An 18,229-nucleotide genomic window follows, 5' to 3' on the forward strand; every position below is an offset into this window, starting at 1 on the left:
CAATCGCAAACTAATCCCACAGCCCCGCTCTCTCCCCATAGCCCTGCATCAATCCCAAACTAATCACACTGCCCCGATCTCTCCCGATAGTCCTGTATCAATCCCAAACTATTCCCAATGCCCCGCTCTCTCCCGATAGCCCTGTATCAATCCCAAACTAATCACACTGCCCCGATCTCTCCCGATAGTCCTGTATCAATCCCAAACTATTCCCAATGCCTCTCTCTCTCCCGATAGCCCTGCATCAATCCAAACTAATCTCTCTGCCCCACTCTCTGCCCAGAGCCCTGCATCATTCCCAAACTAACCCCACTGCCACGTTCTCTCCCCATAGCCCTGGGAGTGTTTGGTGGGACAGTGTAGAGGGAGCTTCACTCTGTATCTAAGCGTGTTGTTCCTGCCCTGGGAGTTTTTGATGTGCTGGTTTAAAGAGAGCTTTACTCTATCGATTCTCTAGCAATCCTTGACAGATTGCAAGTCCGCGGATTCAGCGCATACACAGTGCAGACGGAAACATGCAACTTGCGGGGCCTCTACCAAGGCCTAAGTTGTTGATACGGAGACCATGATTTCAGATCCATTATCTTTGCTTGATGTAATCCTTCACTCCTGTGTATAAGACAGTGAGTCTCACGGCCTAAAATGCATTCAAATCTCAGTAAGAATACCCAGAATAGACTTTAATTGTCTTTTATTTGCTTCATTTTTCTAAGGTTTACCCAGATATCTGCAGACCAACATTCATCCACATGTGAATCCCTCCTCTGCATTATTCAAATCACGGGAACATAGAAACATAGAAACATAGAGATAGGAACAGGAGTAGGCCATTCGGCCCTTCGAGCCTGCTCCGCCATTCAATGAGATCATGGCTGATCTTCGTCTGAGATCTTAGCTGATCTTACCAGTTCAGTACCCCGTCCCCGCCTTTTCTCCGTAACCCTTAATCCCCTTAGCCTTCAGAAATATATCCAATTCTCTCTTGAAAATATTTATTGAATTAGCCTTCACAGCCCTCTGTGGCAGGGAATTCCACAGGCTCACCACTTTTGTTTAATCTACCGAGGTTCAGTATTGAAACATGCCAGGAGATCCAGGCATGTTTTGATAAAGCAGACTGACAATGAGTTCAGTGGGGAAATTTAGCAAACAACAGGCCGATTTTAATATGATAAGGCAGGATCTGTCCAAAGTGGGCTGGGAACAGCTACTTGACAACCCTCTGTCTCAGTCCCAAACTAATCTCACTGCCCTGCTCTCTCCTGTTAGCCCTTTATCAACCCCAACGTAATCCCAGTGCCCCGCTCTCTCCCCATAGCCCTGTATCAGTCCACAGCCTAATCCCACTGCCGCGCTCTCTCCCCATAGCCCTGTATCAATCAGCAAACTAATCCCACTGCCCCGCTTTCTCCCCATAGCCCTGTATCAATCACCAAACTAATCCCACTGCCCCGCTCTCTCCCCATAGACCTGTATCAATCCCAAACTAATCCCACTGCCTCGCTCTCCCCCCATAGCTCTGTCTTGATCCCAAACTAATCCCACTGCCCTGCTCTCCCCCATAGCCCTGAAACAATCCCAAACTAATCCCACTGCCCCACTCTCTCCCCATAGCCCTGCATCAATCCCAAAATTTTCCCAATGCCTCTCTCTCTCCAGATAGCCCTGCATCAATTCCAAACTAGGACAAATAAAATTAGAGAGTTAATTGCGTGGCTCAAAGACTGGTGTGGTAGAAATGGGTTTTGCTTCCTGGGCCACTGGCACCAGTACTGGGGCAGGAGGGAGCTGTTCCGCTGGGACGGGTTTCACTTGGCCAGTGCTGGGACTAGAGTCCTTGCGGATCATATAACTAGGGCTGTAGAGAGGGCTTGAAACTAACTAGCGGGGGGGGAGGTTCCTAGAGAGCAAATAAAAAAATGACAACAGAGAAGGTCATAGACTTAGGTAGCAGTGGGGAAATTAAAAACCAGAGCGTGTCAGGAAGGGGCAGAAGATATGGAGTAAAAGGTAAAGTAATAAAAAGGGCAATAGCAGGAAATAAGTGTCACAAAACATCTTTGAAAGTTCTCTATCTGAATGCACGTAGCATTCGTAACAAAATAGATGAGTTAATGGCACAAATAAGTACATATGGGTATAATCTTGTGGCCATTACAGAAACATGGCTGCAGGGTGACAATGCCTGGGAATTAAACATACCAGGTTATTTAACGATCAGGAAGGACAGGCAGGAAGGAAGGGGAGGTGGGGTGGCTATGTTAATAAAGGAAGGAATCACTGTAATACAGAGAAATGATATTGGGTCAAAAGATCAGGATAATGAAACAGTTTGGGTGGAGGTAAGGAATAATAAGGGGAAAAAACATTAGTGGGCGTAGTCTATAGGCCTCCGAACAGTGGCAACTCTGTTGGATGGAGTATCAATCAGGAAATAGTTGAGGCTTGTAATAAGGGAACATCAATAATTATGGGGGATTTCAACTATCATATTAATTGGGCAAATCAAATTGGGCAGAGCAGCCTTGAGGATGAGTTCATTGAATGTATTAGGGATGGGTTTCTTGAGCAGTATGTAACTGAACCGACCAGGGGGCAAGTAACCTTAGATCTGGTCCTGTGTAACGAGACGGGATTAATTAAAAATGTCCTAGTAAAGGATCCCCTTGGAATGAGTGACCATAACATGGTTGAATTCCATATTCAATTAGAGGGTGAGAAGGTTGGATCTCAAACAAGCGTGCTAAGCTTGAATAAAGGAGACTATGAAGGTATGAGAGCGGAATTGAGTAGAGTGGATTGGGAAAATAGATTAAAGGGTAAGACGATACATGATCAGTGGTGTACATTCAATGAGTTATTTTACAACTTCCAAAAAATATATATTCCACTGAGAAGAAAAGGGTGTAAAAGAAAAGACAGCCATCCGTGGCTAAGTAAAGAAATTAAGGATAGTATTCGACTAAAAACAAGGGCATATAAGGTAGCCAAAACTAGTGGGAGGGTAGAGGATTGGGAAAACTTTAAAAGACAGCAAAAAATAACAAAAAGATTGATCAAGAAAGGGAAGATAGATTATGAAAGTAAATTAGCAAAAAATATAAAAACAGATAGTAAGAGTTTTTACAGGTATATAAAAAGAAAAAGGGTGGCTAAAGTAAATGTTGGTCCCTTAGAGGATGAGACCGGGAAATTAATGGTGGGAAATATGGAGATGGCAAAAACACTGAATGAATATTTTACATCAGTCTTTACAGTAGAAGACACTAAGAATATCCCAACACTGGACAAACAGGGGGCTAAAGGGGGGGAGGAGCTAAACACGATCAAAATCACTAAGGAAGTGGTACTCGTAAAATAATGGGACTCAAGGCGGATAAATCACCTGGACCTGATGGCTTACATCCGAGGGTCTTGAGGGAAGTGGCGGTAGGGATTGTGGATGCATTGGTAATAATTTTCCAAAACTCCCTGGACTCGGCAAAGGTCCCAGCAGACTGAAAAACTGCTAATGTAACACACTTATTTAAAAAGGGCAGTAGACAGAAGGCTGGAAACTATAGACCGGTTAGCCTAACATCTGTGGTAGGTAAAATTTTGGAGTCCATTATTAATGAGATAGTAACAGGACATTTGGATAATCATAATTTAATAGGACAAAGTCAGCATGGTTTTATGAAGGGGAAGTCATGTTTGACAAATTTGCTGGAGTTCTTTGAGGAAATAACGTATAGGGTGGATAAAGGGGAACCAGTGCACGTAGTATATTTAGTCTTCCAAAAGGCATTTGACAAGGTGCCACACAGAAGATTATTGCTTAAGATAGTAAATCACGGGATTGGGGGTAATATTCTGGCATGGATAGATGATTGGCTATCTAAGAGAAGGCAGAGATTTGGGATAAATGGTTAATTCTCAGACTGGCAATCAGTAACTAGTGGTGTTCCGCAGGGGTCAGTGCTGGGTCCCCAACTCTTTACAATCTATATTAACGATTTGGAGGAGGGGACCGAGTGTAACATATCAAAGTTTGCAGATGACACTAAGATGGGAGGGAAAGTAGTGAGTGAGGAGGACATAATAAACCTGCAAGGGGACATCGACAGGCAAAGTAAGTGGGCAGAGATTTGGCAGATGGAATACAATACTGGAAAGTGTGAGGTTATGCACTTTGGTAGGAAAAATCGTAGAGCAAGTTATTACCTTAATGGCAAGAAACCTGAATGTACTGAAGTACAAAGGGATCTGGGGGTCCTGGTGCACGAAACTCAAAAGGTTAGTATGCAGGTGCAGCAAGTGATTAAGAAGGCCAATGGAATGTTGGCTTTCATTGCTAGGGGGATAGTATATAAAAATAGGGAGGTATTGCTTCAGTTGTACAAGGTATTGGTGAGGCCGCACGTGGAATACTGCGTACAGTTTTGGTGTCCGTACTTAAGAAAGGACATACTTGCTCTCGAGTCAGTACAAAGAAGGTTCACTCGGTTAATCCCGGGGATGAGGGGATGGACATATGAGGACAGGTTGAGTAGTTTGGGACTCTACTCATTGGAGTTCAAAGAATGAGAGGCGATCTTATTGAAACATATAAGATTGTGAAGGGGTCGGATCGGGTGGATGCGGGGAAGATGTTCCCGATGATGGGTGAAACTAGAACTAGGGGGCATAGTCTTAGAATAAGGGGCTGCTCTTTCAAAACTGAGATGAGGAGGAACTACTTCACTCAGAGGGTGGTAGGTCCATGGAATATGCTGCCCCAAATAGCTGTAGAAGCTACATCATTACATAAATTTAAAACAGAAATAGACAGTTTCCTAGAAGTAAAGGGAATTAAGGGTTACGGGCAGCGGGCAGGAATTTGGACATGAGTCTAGGTTCGGATCAGTCATGGCCCTGTGGGTAGCGGAGCGGGCCCAGGGGCCGTGTCGCCTGATCCTGCTCCTATTTTGTGTGTCTAATTCTGTTAGATTCAGGAAATGGTTCTGTGATAGTGGATTGGCGGTTAGGATCAGATCAGCCATGATCTTATTGAATGGCGGAGCAGGCTCGAGGGGCCGATTGGCCTACTCCGGCTCCTATTTCTTATGTTCTTATGTTCTTATGTAAACTAATCTCTCTGCCTCACTCTCTGCCCATAGCCCTGTATCAATCACCAACTAATCCCACTGCCCCGCTTTCTACCCATAGCCCTGTATCAATCACAAACTATTTCCACTGCCCTGCTCTCTCCCCATAGCCCTGTGTTATATCCAAACAAATCCCACTGCCCGCTTTCTCCCCATAGCCCTGTGTTATATCCAAACAAATCCCACTGCCCGCTTTCTCCCCATAGCCCTGTGTCATATCCAAACTAATCCCACTGCCCCGCGCTCTCCCCATAGCCCTGTATCAATCCACAACTTAAGCCCACTGTCCTGCTTTCTCCCCATAGCCCTGTGTTATTTCCAAACATATCCGACTGCCCCGCTCTCTCCCCATAGCCCTGTATCAATCCCCAATGTAAGCCTACTGCCCCGCTTTCTCCCCATAGCCCTGTGTTATATCCAAACAAATCCCACTGCCCCGCTCTCTCCCCATAGCCCTGTATCAATCCCCAACGTAAGCCCACTGCCCCGCTTTCTCCCCATAGCCCTGTGTTATATCCAAACTAATCCCACTGCACCGCTATCTCCTCGTAGCCCTGTATCAATCCCAAACTAGTCCCACTGCCCTGCTCTCTCCTCTAGCCCTGTATCAAACACAAACTAATCCCACTGCCACGCTCACTCCCCATAGCCCCGGATCAATCCCAAGCTTATCCCGCTCCTGATCACTATCCAGTGACCTCTGTGTTAGAGAGAGGGGAAATCAGCCAGGATTCCTGCTCCTGATCACTGTCCAGTGACCCCTGAGTTAGAGAGATGGGAAATCAGACAGGGTTCCTGCTCCTGATCACTGCCCAGTGACCCCTGGGTTAGAGAGAGGGGAAATCAGCCAGTGTTCCTGCTCCTGATCACTGCCCAGTGACCCCTGGGTTAGAGAGAGGGGAAATCCGCCAGGGTTCCTGCTCCTGATCACTGCCCAGTGACTCCTGGGTTAGAGAGAGAGGGAAATCAGCCAGGGTTCCTGCTCCTGATCACTGACCAGTGACCCCTGGGTTAGAGAGAGGGGCAATCAGCCAGGGTTCCTGCTCCTGATCACTGCCCAGTGACACCTGGGTTAGAGAGAGAGGGAAATCAGCCAGGGTTCCTGCTCCTGATCACTGTCCAGTGACCCCTGAGTTAGAGAGAGGGGAAATCAGCCAGGGTTCCTGCTCCTGATCAATGCCCAGCGACCCCTGAGTTAGAGAGAGGGGAAATCAGCCAGGGTTCGTGCTCCTGATCACTGTCAAGTAACACCTGGGTTAGAGATAGAGGGGAAATCAGCCAGGGTTCATGCTCCTGATCTATGTCCAGTGACGCCTGGGTTATAGATAGAGGGGAAATCAGCAAGGGTTTGTGCTCCTGATCACTGTCCAGTGATCCCTGGGTTAGTGCGAGGGGAAATCAGCCAGGGGTCCTGCTCCTGATCACTGCCCAGTGATCCCTGGGTTAGTGAGAGGGGAAATCAGCCAGGGTTCCTGCTCCTGATCACTGCCCTGTGACCCCTGGGTTAGAGAGAGAAGGAAATCAGCCAGGGTTCCTGCTCCTGATCACAGCCCAGTGACCCCTGGTTAGAGAGAGAGGGAAATCAGTGAGGGTTCATGCTCCTGTTCACTGCCAAGTGACACCTGGGTTAGAGAGAGAAGGAAATCAGCCAGGGTTCCTGCTCCTGATCACAGCCCAGTGACCCCTGGTTAGAGAGAGAGGGAAATCAGTGAGGGTTCATGCTCCTGTTCACTGCCAAGTGACACCTGGGTTAGAGAGCGAGGGGAAATCAGCCTGGGTTCCTGCTCCTGATCACTGTCCAGTGACCCCTGTGTTAGAGAGAGAGGGGAAATCAGCCAGGGTTCCAGTTCCTGATCATTGCCCAGTGACCCCTGGGTTAGAGAGAGGGGAAATCAGCCAGGATTCATGCTCCTGATCACTGTCCAGTGACCCCTGGGTTAGTGAGAGGGGAAATCAGCCAGGGTTCCTGCTCCTGATCACAGTCCAGTGACCCCTGGTTTAGAGAGACAGGTGATATCAGCCAGGGTTCCTGCTCCTGGTCACAGCCCAGTGACCCCTGGGTTAGAGAGAGAGGGGAAATCAGCCAGGGTTCATGCTCCTGATCACTATCCAGTGACCCCTGTGTTAGAGAGTGGGGAAATCAGCCAGGGTTCCTGCTCCTGATCATTGTCCAGTGACCCCTGGGTTAGAGAGAGACGGAAATCAGCCAGGGTTCCTGCTCCTGATCACTGCCCAGTGACTCCTGGGTTAGAGAGAGAGGGAAACCAGACAGGTTTCCTGCTCCTGATCACTGCCCAGTCACCCCTGGGTTAGAGATAAAGGGGAAATCAGCCAGGGTTCGTGCTCCCGGTCACTGCCCAGTGACCCCTGAGTTAGAGAGAGGGGAAATCAGCCAGGGTTCCTGCTCCTGATCACTGTCCAGTGAAAACTGTGTTAGTGAGTTGGGAAATCAGCCAGGGTTCCACCTCCTGATCACTGTCCAGTGACCACTGGGTTAGAGAGAGAGGGGAAATCATCCAGGGATCCTGCTCCTGATCATTGTCCAGTGACCCCTGGGTTAGAGAGAGGGGAAATCAGCTAGGGTTCCTGCTCCTGATCACTGTCCAGTGAGCCCTGGGTTAGAGAGAGGGGAAATCAGCCAGGATTCGTGCTCCTGATCACTGTCCAGTGACCCTGGGTTAGAGAGGGGGGAAATCGGCCCGGGTTCCAGCTCCTGATCACTATCCAGTGACCCCTGAGTTAGAGAGAGGGGGAACCAGCCAGGGTAAATGCTCCTGATCACTGCCCAGTGACCCCTTGTTTAGAGAGAGAGGGAAGTCAGCCAGGGTTCATGCTCCTGATCACAGTCCAGTGACCCCGGAGTTAGATCGAGGGGGAACCAGCCAGGGTTCCTGCTCGTGATCACTGTGCAGTGACACCTGGTTTAGAGAGAGAGGGGAATCAGCCAGGGTTCCTGCTCCTGATCACTGCCCAGTGACCCCTGGGTTAGAGAGAGGGGAAATCAGCCAGGGTTCCTGCTCCTGATCACTGCCCAGTGACCCCTGGTTTAGAGAGAGGGGGAAATCAGCCGGGGTTCCTGCTCCTGATCACATTCCAGTGACCCCTGGGTTAGAGAGACAGGTGAAATCAGCCAGGGTTCCTGCTCCTGATCACAGTGCAGTGACCACTGGGTTAAAGAGAGAGGGGAGATCAGGCAGGGTTCATGCTCCTGATCACTATCCAGTGACCCCTGGGCTAGAGAGAGGGGAAATCAGCCAGGGTTCCTGCTCCTGATCACTGTCCAGTGATAACTGGGTTAGAGAGAGAGGGGAAATCAGCCAGGGTTCCTGCTCCTGATCATTGTCCAGTGACCCCTGGGTTAGAGAGAGGGGAAATCAGCCAGGGTTCCAGCTCGTGATCACTATCCAGTGACCCCTGGGTTAGAGAGAGGGGGAATCAGCCAGGATTCCTGCTCCCTGTCCAGTGACCCCTGGGTTAGAGAGAGGGGAAATCAGCCCGGGTTCCAGCTCCTGATCACTATCCAGTGATCCCTGAGTTAGAGAGAGTGGGAACCAGCCAGGGTTCATACTCCTGATCATTGTCCAGTGACCCCTGGGTTAGAGAGAGGGGAGCTCAGCCAGTGTTCGTGCTCCTGATCACTGTCCAGTGAGCCCTGGGTTTGAGAGAGAGGTGAAATCTGCTAGGGTTCCTGCTCCTGATCACAGTCCAGTGACCCCTGGGTTAGAGAGAGAGGGGAGATCAGCCAGGGTTCACGCTCCTGATCACTATCTAGTGACCCCTGGGTTATAGAGAGGGGAAATCAGCCAGGGTTCCTGCTCCTGATCACTATCCAGTGACCCCTGGGTTAGAGAGAGAGGGAAATCAGCCAGGGTTCATGCTCCTGATCACTATCCAGTGACCCCTGGGTTAGTGAGTGGGGAAATCAGCCAGGGTTCCTGCTCCTGATCACTGCCCAGTGACCCCTGGGTTAGAGAGAGAGGGAAATCAGCCAGGGTTCATGCTCCTGATCACTGTCCAGTGACCCCTGGGTTAGAGAGAGGGGAAATCAGCCTGGGTTCCTGCTCCTGATCACTGCCCAGTGACCCCTGGGTTAGAGAGACATGTGAAATCAGCCAGGGTTCCTGCTCCTGATCACAGTCCAGTGACCCCTGTGTTAGAGAGAAACACACAGAAACACAGAAACCCCACAGTGCAGATAGAGGCCATTTCGGCCCATCGAGCCTGCACCGACACATAACCCACCCGATCCCCGTAACCCCATGTATTTAACCTCCCTAACACTAAGGGTCAATTTATCATAGCCAATCATCCTAACCCGCACATCGTTGGACTGTGGGAGGAAACCGGAGCACCCGGAGAAAACCCACGCAAACACGGGGAGAATGTGCAAACCCCACACAGACAGTCACCCGAGGCAGATTCGAATCAGGATCCCTGGTGCTGTGAGGCAACAGTGCTATCCACTATGCCACCGTGCCGCCCGGAGAGAGGGGATTTCAGCCAGGGTTCATGCTCCTGATCACTGCCCAGTGACCCCTGGGTTAGAGAGAGAGGGAAATCAGCCAGGGTTCCTGCTCCTGATCACTATCCAGTGACCCCTTGGTTAGAGAGAGGTTAAATCAGCCAGGGTTCCTGCTCCTGATCACAGTCCAGTGACCCCTGGGTTAGAGAGAGAGGCGAAATCAGCCAGGGTTCCTGCTCCTGATCACAGTCCAGTGAGCCCTGGGTTAGAGAGAGAGGGGAAATCAGCCAGGGTTCATGCTCCTGATCACTGCCCAGTGACCTCTGGGTTACAGAGAGAGGGAAATCAGCCAGGGTTATTTAAATCATGTTGCGAGAAAGGGAAATAGTTTGTGCCCCAGTTTGTACCTCAGAGTCTGAGAGACGGAGGGAGCGGCAACAGAAAAAGAGGAAACAACATCTCCAAAAACTGATCCCAGCTCATCTCCAAGGCTGGGGATAGATAACCTCGCCGCCTTCTTAGGAAGTTTAACCACTTTATTCACTTTCTGATTGGAGCTCCGTTTGGAATTAGACTTTAGTTTGTCGGATGTTTAACGACAGCATTGAAGGGGGAAAGAGAAACTTGGAGCAACTTCTTCTGTCAAAGCTGCAGTGAGACTTGAAAGAATTTAAAGATTTTTAATGAACATTTCACCAAAAATGAGTGTAAGAAACACTTTCTCCCCCTAAGTTTCGAGCATGATTTTGGAAGAGACTGAAGCAAAAGCCAATTTTCCCCTCATCTAAACAAGTTTCAACCAGGTCTTGAAGTCCAAATGCTCTGAAATGGTTAAAATGTTTTCAAATTGAAATATATCAAGATTTGATTTTGAGTGATTGCCTGAAGTGAGTAGCTTTACACAAACATGCAATCATGGTGTTGAGGAGGGGGAAGGTAGGGGAGGATTTGTAGGAGTTACATATTACTTTTTAATGACTTTTTAAAAATATACCATTAAGACATTTAGGAAGAGAACCAAGAAAGGGGAAAAACACAAACCATTTTATAATGTCTGTCATTCGATAGTCCTAACAAGTCGCAGGAATAACGTAAATATAGATATCCTCTTATACATTTAGTGGAGTGTTAATTGAAGCAAGAGTTATGTAATGATGTATAAAAATTGCCGGAAGCTAATTTAGAAGAAACCACTCTTTGTTTATTGAGAGAGACACAGAAAATACTTTGATTAAAGTGATAACGTACACTTCGATTTGGTTTGAATGTTTGAAATAGGAGATTAAAATTTGTGAGTATAATGAAGTTTGTATCCTGCTTTTAATTGCGAAGTACCTAAAATAATTCAACACTCCTTGTGACAAGAGCAGGGATTAATATTGTGGAGAATGTTTGAGAGAAAAACATTAGAAGCGAAATTGGTAAATTATAAATCTTTATGTCAACATATCAGTAAACATTTGCAAGTCAGTCTGACTGGTTTTGCTGTCCAAGAAGAAAAACAATTGTTTTTTTCTGTTAAGTCATAGCTTTGCCTGCTTTTTGTTTATAATTCAGTGACACAAATTGTGTGTATATTTGTAAATTGTAAAGTAACAGCAATAAATCACATTTCTGTGACATTCTTTATGCCTTAAACGATTCAATTTGTGGCTCGGAATCTAGAAGCTTCTTTACCTGAAAGGTTTGAATGGTTAAAGTTGTTCTCAGCTATCAAAAGCTTTTTGCGACATTCCTGCATTGTGGAACAGTATGATGTCTTTGCAGAGACAGGAATCGCATGGTTGAATGGAGGTTTTTCTGATCTGTTGCATCCTGTGTAGATCAGAAACAGGTAAAGGTGTTCATAGTAAACAGCCCAAGACAATGAAATGCTGAAAAATTGTCTGGCCAATGTCAGAGATTTCAAGCACAGGACATGTGGAATATACAAAACCCCATAGCCCTGCATCAATCCCAAACTAATCGCAATGCCCCGCTTACTCCCCTAGCCCTGTATCAATCTCAAACTAATGCCACTGCCCCGCTCTCTCCCGATAGCCCTGTATCAATCTCAAACTTTTCCCAATGCCTCGCTCTCTCCCGATAGGCCTGTATCAATCCCAAACTAATCCCACTGCCCCGATCTCTCCCGATAGCCCTGTATCAATCCCAAACTAATCCCACTGCCCTGCTTTCTCCCCATAGCCCTGTATCAATCCCAAACAAATCCCACTGCCCCGCTCTCTCCCCATAGCCCTGTATCAAACCCCAATGTAAGCCCACTGCCCTGCTTTCTCCCCATAGCCCTGTGTTATATCCAAACAAATCCCACTGCCCCGCTCTCCACATAGCCCTGTATCATTCTCCAAACTAATCCCACTGCCCCGCTCTCTATCCATAGCCCTGTATCAATCCCCAAACTAATCCCACTGCGCCGCTCTCTCCCCATAGTCCTGTATCAATCCCAAACTAATCACACTGCCGCGCTCTCTCCCCTTAGCCCTGTATCAATCCCAAACTAATGCCACTGCCCCGCTCTCTACAGATAGCCCTGTATCAATCCCAAACTTTTCCCAATGCCTCGCTCTCTCCCAATAGCCCTGTATCAATCCCAAACTAATACCACTGCCCCGCTCTCTCTCGACAGCCCTGTATCAATCCCAAACTAATCACACTGACCTGCTCTCTCCCCATAGCCCTGTATCAATCCCAAACTTTTCCCAATGCCTCGCTCTCTCCCGATAACCCTGTATCAATCCCGAATTAATCACACTGCCCCGATCTCTCCCAATAGCCCTGTATCAATCCCAAACTAATCCCACTGCCCCGCTCTACCCCATAGCCCTGTAACAATCCCAAAATAATCCAACTGCCCCGCTCTCTCCCCATAGACCTGTATCAATCCCAAACTAATCACACTGCCCCGCTCTCTCCCCAAAGCCCTGTATCAATCCAAACTAATCACACTGCCCCACTCTCACCCCATAGCCCTGTATCAATCCCAAAACTAATCCGCCTGCCCGCTCTCTCCCCATAGCCCTGTATCAATCCCCAAACTAATCACACTGCCCCGCTCTCTCCCCATAGCCCTGTATCAATCCCCAAAATAATCCCACTGCCCCGCTCACTCCACATAGCCCTGTATCAATCCGAAACTAATCCCACTGCCCCGCTCACTCCCGAGTGCCCTGTATAAATCCTAAACTAATCCCACTGTCCCGCTCTCTCCCGATAGCCCTGTATCAATCGCAAACTAATCCCAATGACCCGCTCTGTCCCCATAGCCCTGTATCAATGCCAAACTAATCACGCTGCCCCAGTTTCTCCCAATAGCCCTGTATCAATCCCAAACTATTCCCAATGCCTCGCTCTCTCCCGATTGCCCTGTATCAATCCCAAACTAATCACACTGCCCCACTGTCTCCCCATAGCCCTGTATCAATCCCAAACTAATCACACTGCCCCGCTCTCACCCCATAGCCCTGTATCAATCCCCAAACTAATCCCACTGCCCCACTCTCTCCCCAGAGCTCTGTATCAATCCCAAACTAATCACACTGCCCCACTGTCTCCCCATAGCCCTGTATCAATCCCAAACTAATGACACTGCCCCGCTCTCACCCCATAGCCCTGTATCAATCCCCAAACTAATCCCACTGCCCCACTTTCTCCACATAGCTCTGTATCAATCCCAAACTAATCCCACTGCCCTGCTCTCTCCCCATAGTCCTGTATCAATCCCAAACAAATAACTGCCCCGCTCTCTCCCCATAGCCCTGTATCAATCCCAAACTAATCACACTGCCCCACTGTCTCCCCATAGCCCTGTATCAATCCCAAACTAATGACACTGCCCCGCTCTCACCCCATAGCCCTGTATCAATCCCCAAACTAATCCCACTGCCCCACTCTCCCCAGAGCTCTGTATCAATCCCAAACTAATCACACTGCCCCACTGTCTCCCCATAGCCCTGTATCAATCCCAAACTAATGACACTGCCCCGCTCTCACCCCATAGCCCTGTATCAATCCCCAAACTAATCCCACTGCCCCACTTTCTCCACATAGCTCTGTATCAATCCCAAACTAATTCCACTGCCCTGCTCTCTCCCCATAGTCCTGTATCAATCCCAAACAAATAACACTGCCCCGCTCTCTCCCCATAGCCCTGTATCAATCCCAAACTAATCCCACTGCCCCGCTCTCTCCCCATAGCCCTGTATCAATCCCTAACTAATCACACTGCCCCAATCCCTCCCGATAGTCCTGTATCAATCCCAAACTATTCCCAATGCCCCGCTCTCTCCCGAAAGCCCTGTATCAATCTCAAACTAATCCCACTGCCCCGATCTCTCCTCATAGCCCTGTATCAATCCGAAACTAATCCCAATGCCCCGCTCTCTCCCCACAGCCCTGTTTCAATCCCCAAACTAATGTGGAAGTACAGTTTCTCATTTCGACATAAAATGGCTTCCTGAGCATAGAACGAAATCCATTTAAAATTTAAAATGGCCAACAGCATGATTCACTAATCATGTTTCAAGGGAACGAGATAATTTAGGAATGCTATATACATACTCCTTGTTTGTGATAAGCTTAACAAGGAGCCTCCTTTACGAAACAAACAGCCAAGGACATGATAAGGTAAACATCAGCCCACAGGCCCAGTTGGTACAGTGAGAGAACAGAGGGAACAGAGAGATCCCATAATAAAGGATTAGTTAATCTTATCCCAAGGTATTTCCGTTCATTATTCTAACGCAGCCCGGAATACGTTGTTTCAATAATTCGCAAGGTCTGTGCCTTTGTAATCAGTTATGATTCAATACTATGTCATGTGGCATAGAAAGCCTGTTTTGCTTCTGTACTGTATAAATATACTACAACTCCTGTATTACGTGGAAGAGGTCTGATGTAGCCCTTGTCTACACAAATCTTCCCTTGCAAGCAAATAAAGCCTGTTGTTAACGATACTTTGTGTTTAAGAGTCTTACTCGGGAGTCGAGACTTCGACAGTATAACTTGGAGGTTCCACCGAGATCGCTTGCTGCCTTTCGGTAAATCACGGACAAGGGCATCGTGAATCTCTAATGACAGATCTTGAATGGCCACAGTGATTTTTTCACATAAAAGAATTTCTCATTCGATATTATGTTGGTGTGGTCTGTTTCTTCCGACGGGAGTACTGCGATCTAGTTAAGACTCATGTTTTAGAGTTGAGTTGAATTCTGTAACATTTGCTTCTTTTATTGTTGACCACTGAAGGGAGGAGAATACTGACAACTCAAGTCTTTAAAGAAAAAGTATCGGGCAAAGAAGGCAAAAGGAAAGTCGACAGGGCTGAGTCGCAGACAGATAAGGTACCAAATTAAAACTGCAGTATCAAGGGTGGGTCCCTTGATCAAGGGTGGGTCCCTTGAGCTGGGGCTGAGTCCCGCGGCAGAAAGTATCGTTTGAGAATTGTCACTGTAATTTTTTAAGATCTGTATTATCAGGCTCAGGATTTTTCTCCATTGAGATACCTTCTACGAGGGTTCAAGCCCCTCGCAATAAAGCATAAGGATTCTATATTGTTTTCCATTTTTGTTGACTATTGACAACATTAAGACAGAAAACTCTCACATAAAGTATAAGTTAAACGTTAAGGACTCAGCTTGTAGTGGCGTACAACGCAAACTGAGAATTGGCTATTTGTTTAGTTTAAAGTATAAGATAAATGTCTGAATATTTGGTCTGTTTGCCTGTTTGGGCAGCTGCATTGCTTATCTTTTCTTTGACGGTTGTTATTACTTGTTATTTTTCATCACTTGTGGTCCTTTGGACAGTCAGTAATAATCGTGAGGGGGTAAGGGGTGAAACTTGCGATCTAGAAGAAGAGAGCCTAGTTTAAAAAAAAAACACACCAAACAAACTAAGATGGGAGCTGCACAGAGCAAGATCCCAGAAAAGGGAACTCCCGCTTCTTATGTCTTTACCTACTATGGTCAGATATCCACAAATGATTTACCTAAGTGGGCTAGATGGACAAAGAAAGATAGACACCCTTTCCCCGTGGATGGTACATTCAATCTAGATAGAATCACGTGTCTAGAAAACTGCCTAGCAGGCAGAGACCCACGTAGAAGGGGTGCAAAATCAATAAATTGGTCTGCCTTCTCAGACTGGAAAAGGGAAGCAGAAAAACGTAAAGAGCGCAGCATATTAACTAGCAAAATTGAGAACAAAAATAAGAAAAGAGATCTAATGAATAAATTGACTAAACAAGAAGAGATTACACTAATGCCTTTAAGACAAATCCCGAAGCCCACCGCCCCTCCTTGTGAATATCCTCCCCTTCCCACGACTCATTCCAGTAATGACGAGGATGAGGGATGGTTCAGAAGACCAGCCCCACCTCCTGACTACGAAGCACAACAACCAGCCGCACCAGCTGCTGAACCACCTGACCCCGGTGCTGCAAGGCAGGAGAACAGACCCAACACTAGGTCTGTGACTGCCAGTCAATCAAACCAAGGAGGAGCTGAACGAATTGGTGCTTTTCCACGCAGACGTTTCCCCAATGTCCACAATGTTGACGGAGCTCCAGTCGCTGTCCACCGCTCATGGACAGCTGGTGTGCTTAGGACAATAATTCATGAATTACCCGATCCCACAGAGAACTTAGAAAAGGCAATTAATGAACTCAAAAGTATCATTATCTGCCACCAGCCCACCATTGTGGATGTTGACCAGCTATTTAGAGCTTGGTTAAAAGATACCAAATACCGCCTTTTGACGGAAGGCGTAGGCCAGGATAGGTTTCAGCTTTTCGAAAACCATAGAACAAATCAAGGCTGGAATCCAGAAACCTTACCTGATGATGCATTCTGGACTGAATTGTACAGAATAATGCATGTCAAATTCCATAAAAAGGATGAATTGGACAAAGATAATTGAGACAACTCACAAAAGGGATGAAGACGTTGAGGATTATATGGAAATAATGGAAGCGGTTATGGGACAGCATTCGGGTATGACAAAAGAAAATGATCAAATCCCTTTAATTAATGCCCTTGTAAACGGCCTCAGAACAGAACTTAAGGAACCGTTGACTTTAGTTTGCCTTGACTGGAGACATAAACCCATTCCTGAATTGACACAAATCTTGAAAGGAATACAGGAAAGGAATAAAGATCAAAAGAATAAAGTTTCTTTGTTAATGGAGCAAGCAGCTTCTCCAGCCCCGACCACCCAGACTAATATTTACTACCAGGGTCAGAACAGGGGACGAGGTAGAGGATATAACAGAGGTAGATTCAGAGGCAGGGGTAGAGGTGGTGGTGGCAGGGGCCAGTGGAACGGAGGAGGAAATACAAGCACATGTTTTAATTGTGGTCTGATTGACCACTGGAAAGCCAATTGCCCTTACCCAACACCGCACAATCAAGGTTGGGAAGGTACACCCAACAATATGAGTACCCAAGCCCAGCTTCACAATCGTCCGCAGGCAAATTTCACTACAGGGAATCCTTGGGAAACTCAAAATACGGGAGTGCAAAATTATTCAGCATGACGCAGAGACGCAGCCCCAGACGTTAACCACCTCCTGCAGTTACCCTTAGTGTCAGTAAATACTAGAGAGGAGCCATATCTGTCTATACAAATGCAGGGCAAGAGCGTTCCCTTTCTCGTCGACACAGGAGCTACTAGTTCCATATTGACAAAGCAATATGCCAGAGGAACCCCGTGTACTGAACAGAATGTCTCATGTATAGGGCTCTCCGGATCTTCACAAACTATGACGTGGTCGCAACCACTAGAGATACAAGCAGATAATTCCCATGGCCAACATGTCTTTCTCCTATCAGAGGAAACCCCTATGAATCTCTTGGGAAGAGATTTGTTGTGCAAAATGCAAGCAACAATAATTTGCTCAGAGAAGGGATTACAGGTGTATATACCTACTGACAGATGCACCATGTATCCCTTACGCGAATGCTCCCCTCAAGTTATCCCACGGGAGACGGAGCAACTGCTCGATCAGATCCCACCACAGGTATGGTCCAGTCACACAAATGAAGTTGGCAAAATGCTAACTGCTCAGCCATACAAGGTCACATTAAAGCCATCCGTTCGATTGCCCCATAGACCGCAGTACCCGATCTCAACAGCAGCTGAACAAGGAATTCAGCCTGTCATTAACTCTTTGTTGGAGCAAGGAATAATTGTCCCAACCCAGAGTCAATGCAACACTCCAATTTTTCCGGTAGAAAAGAAAGAAAGTGGAAAGTGGAGACTTGTGCAGGATCTTAGAGCAGTGAACGAATCAGTATTACCCGTTTATCCAGTTGTGCCAAATCCTGCCACTATCCTGACCAGTATTCCCTATCCACCAAGATTCGCAATTCCTGTTCGCATTTACATTCAAAGGAACACAGTACACTTGGACGAGACTCCCGCAGGGCTACACAGAAAGCCCCACAATTTTTTCACAAAGCCTGAAACGCGATTTAGAAGACATACACTTTACCGGAGGGTCCACGCTTATCCAATACATCGATGATTTGCTGATAGCTTCACCTGACGCACAGTCATGCCAGACTGACTCGCTTATCATGCTACGCACCCTAGCGGCAAAAGGACATAGGATATCACGTTCTAAGCTGCAGTTTGTGTCAGA

General features: G+C 47.2%; 1 long non-coding RNA gene across 2 annotated transcripts in view; it reads left to right on the top strand.

Moving 5' to 3' along the window:
* Positions 1-18,229, top strand: part of LOC147093520 (uncharacterized) — a 28,832-nt gene that overhangs the window by 8,026 nt on the left and 2,577 nt on the right. For both annotated transcript variants that reach the window (XR_015074620.1, XR_015074621.1), the window contains exon 2: positions 14,836-14,930. This is a non-coding gene — a long non-coding RNA (uncharacterized LOC147093520). The remainder of the gene's footprint in view (positions 1-14,835; positions 14,931-18,229) is intronic.

This window comes from Somniosus microcephalus, unplaced genomic scaffold (genome assembly GCF_052327205.1).
Source record: "Somniosus microcephalus isolate GS21.2 unplaced genomic scaffold, FLI_Smic_1.0 unresolved_chr1, whole genome shotgun sequence".
In the NCBI taxonomy this organism is placed as follows: domain Eukaryota; kingdom Metazoa; phylum Chordata; class Chondrichthyes; order Squaliformes; family Somniosidae; genus Somniosus; species Somniosus microcephalus.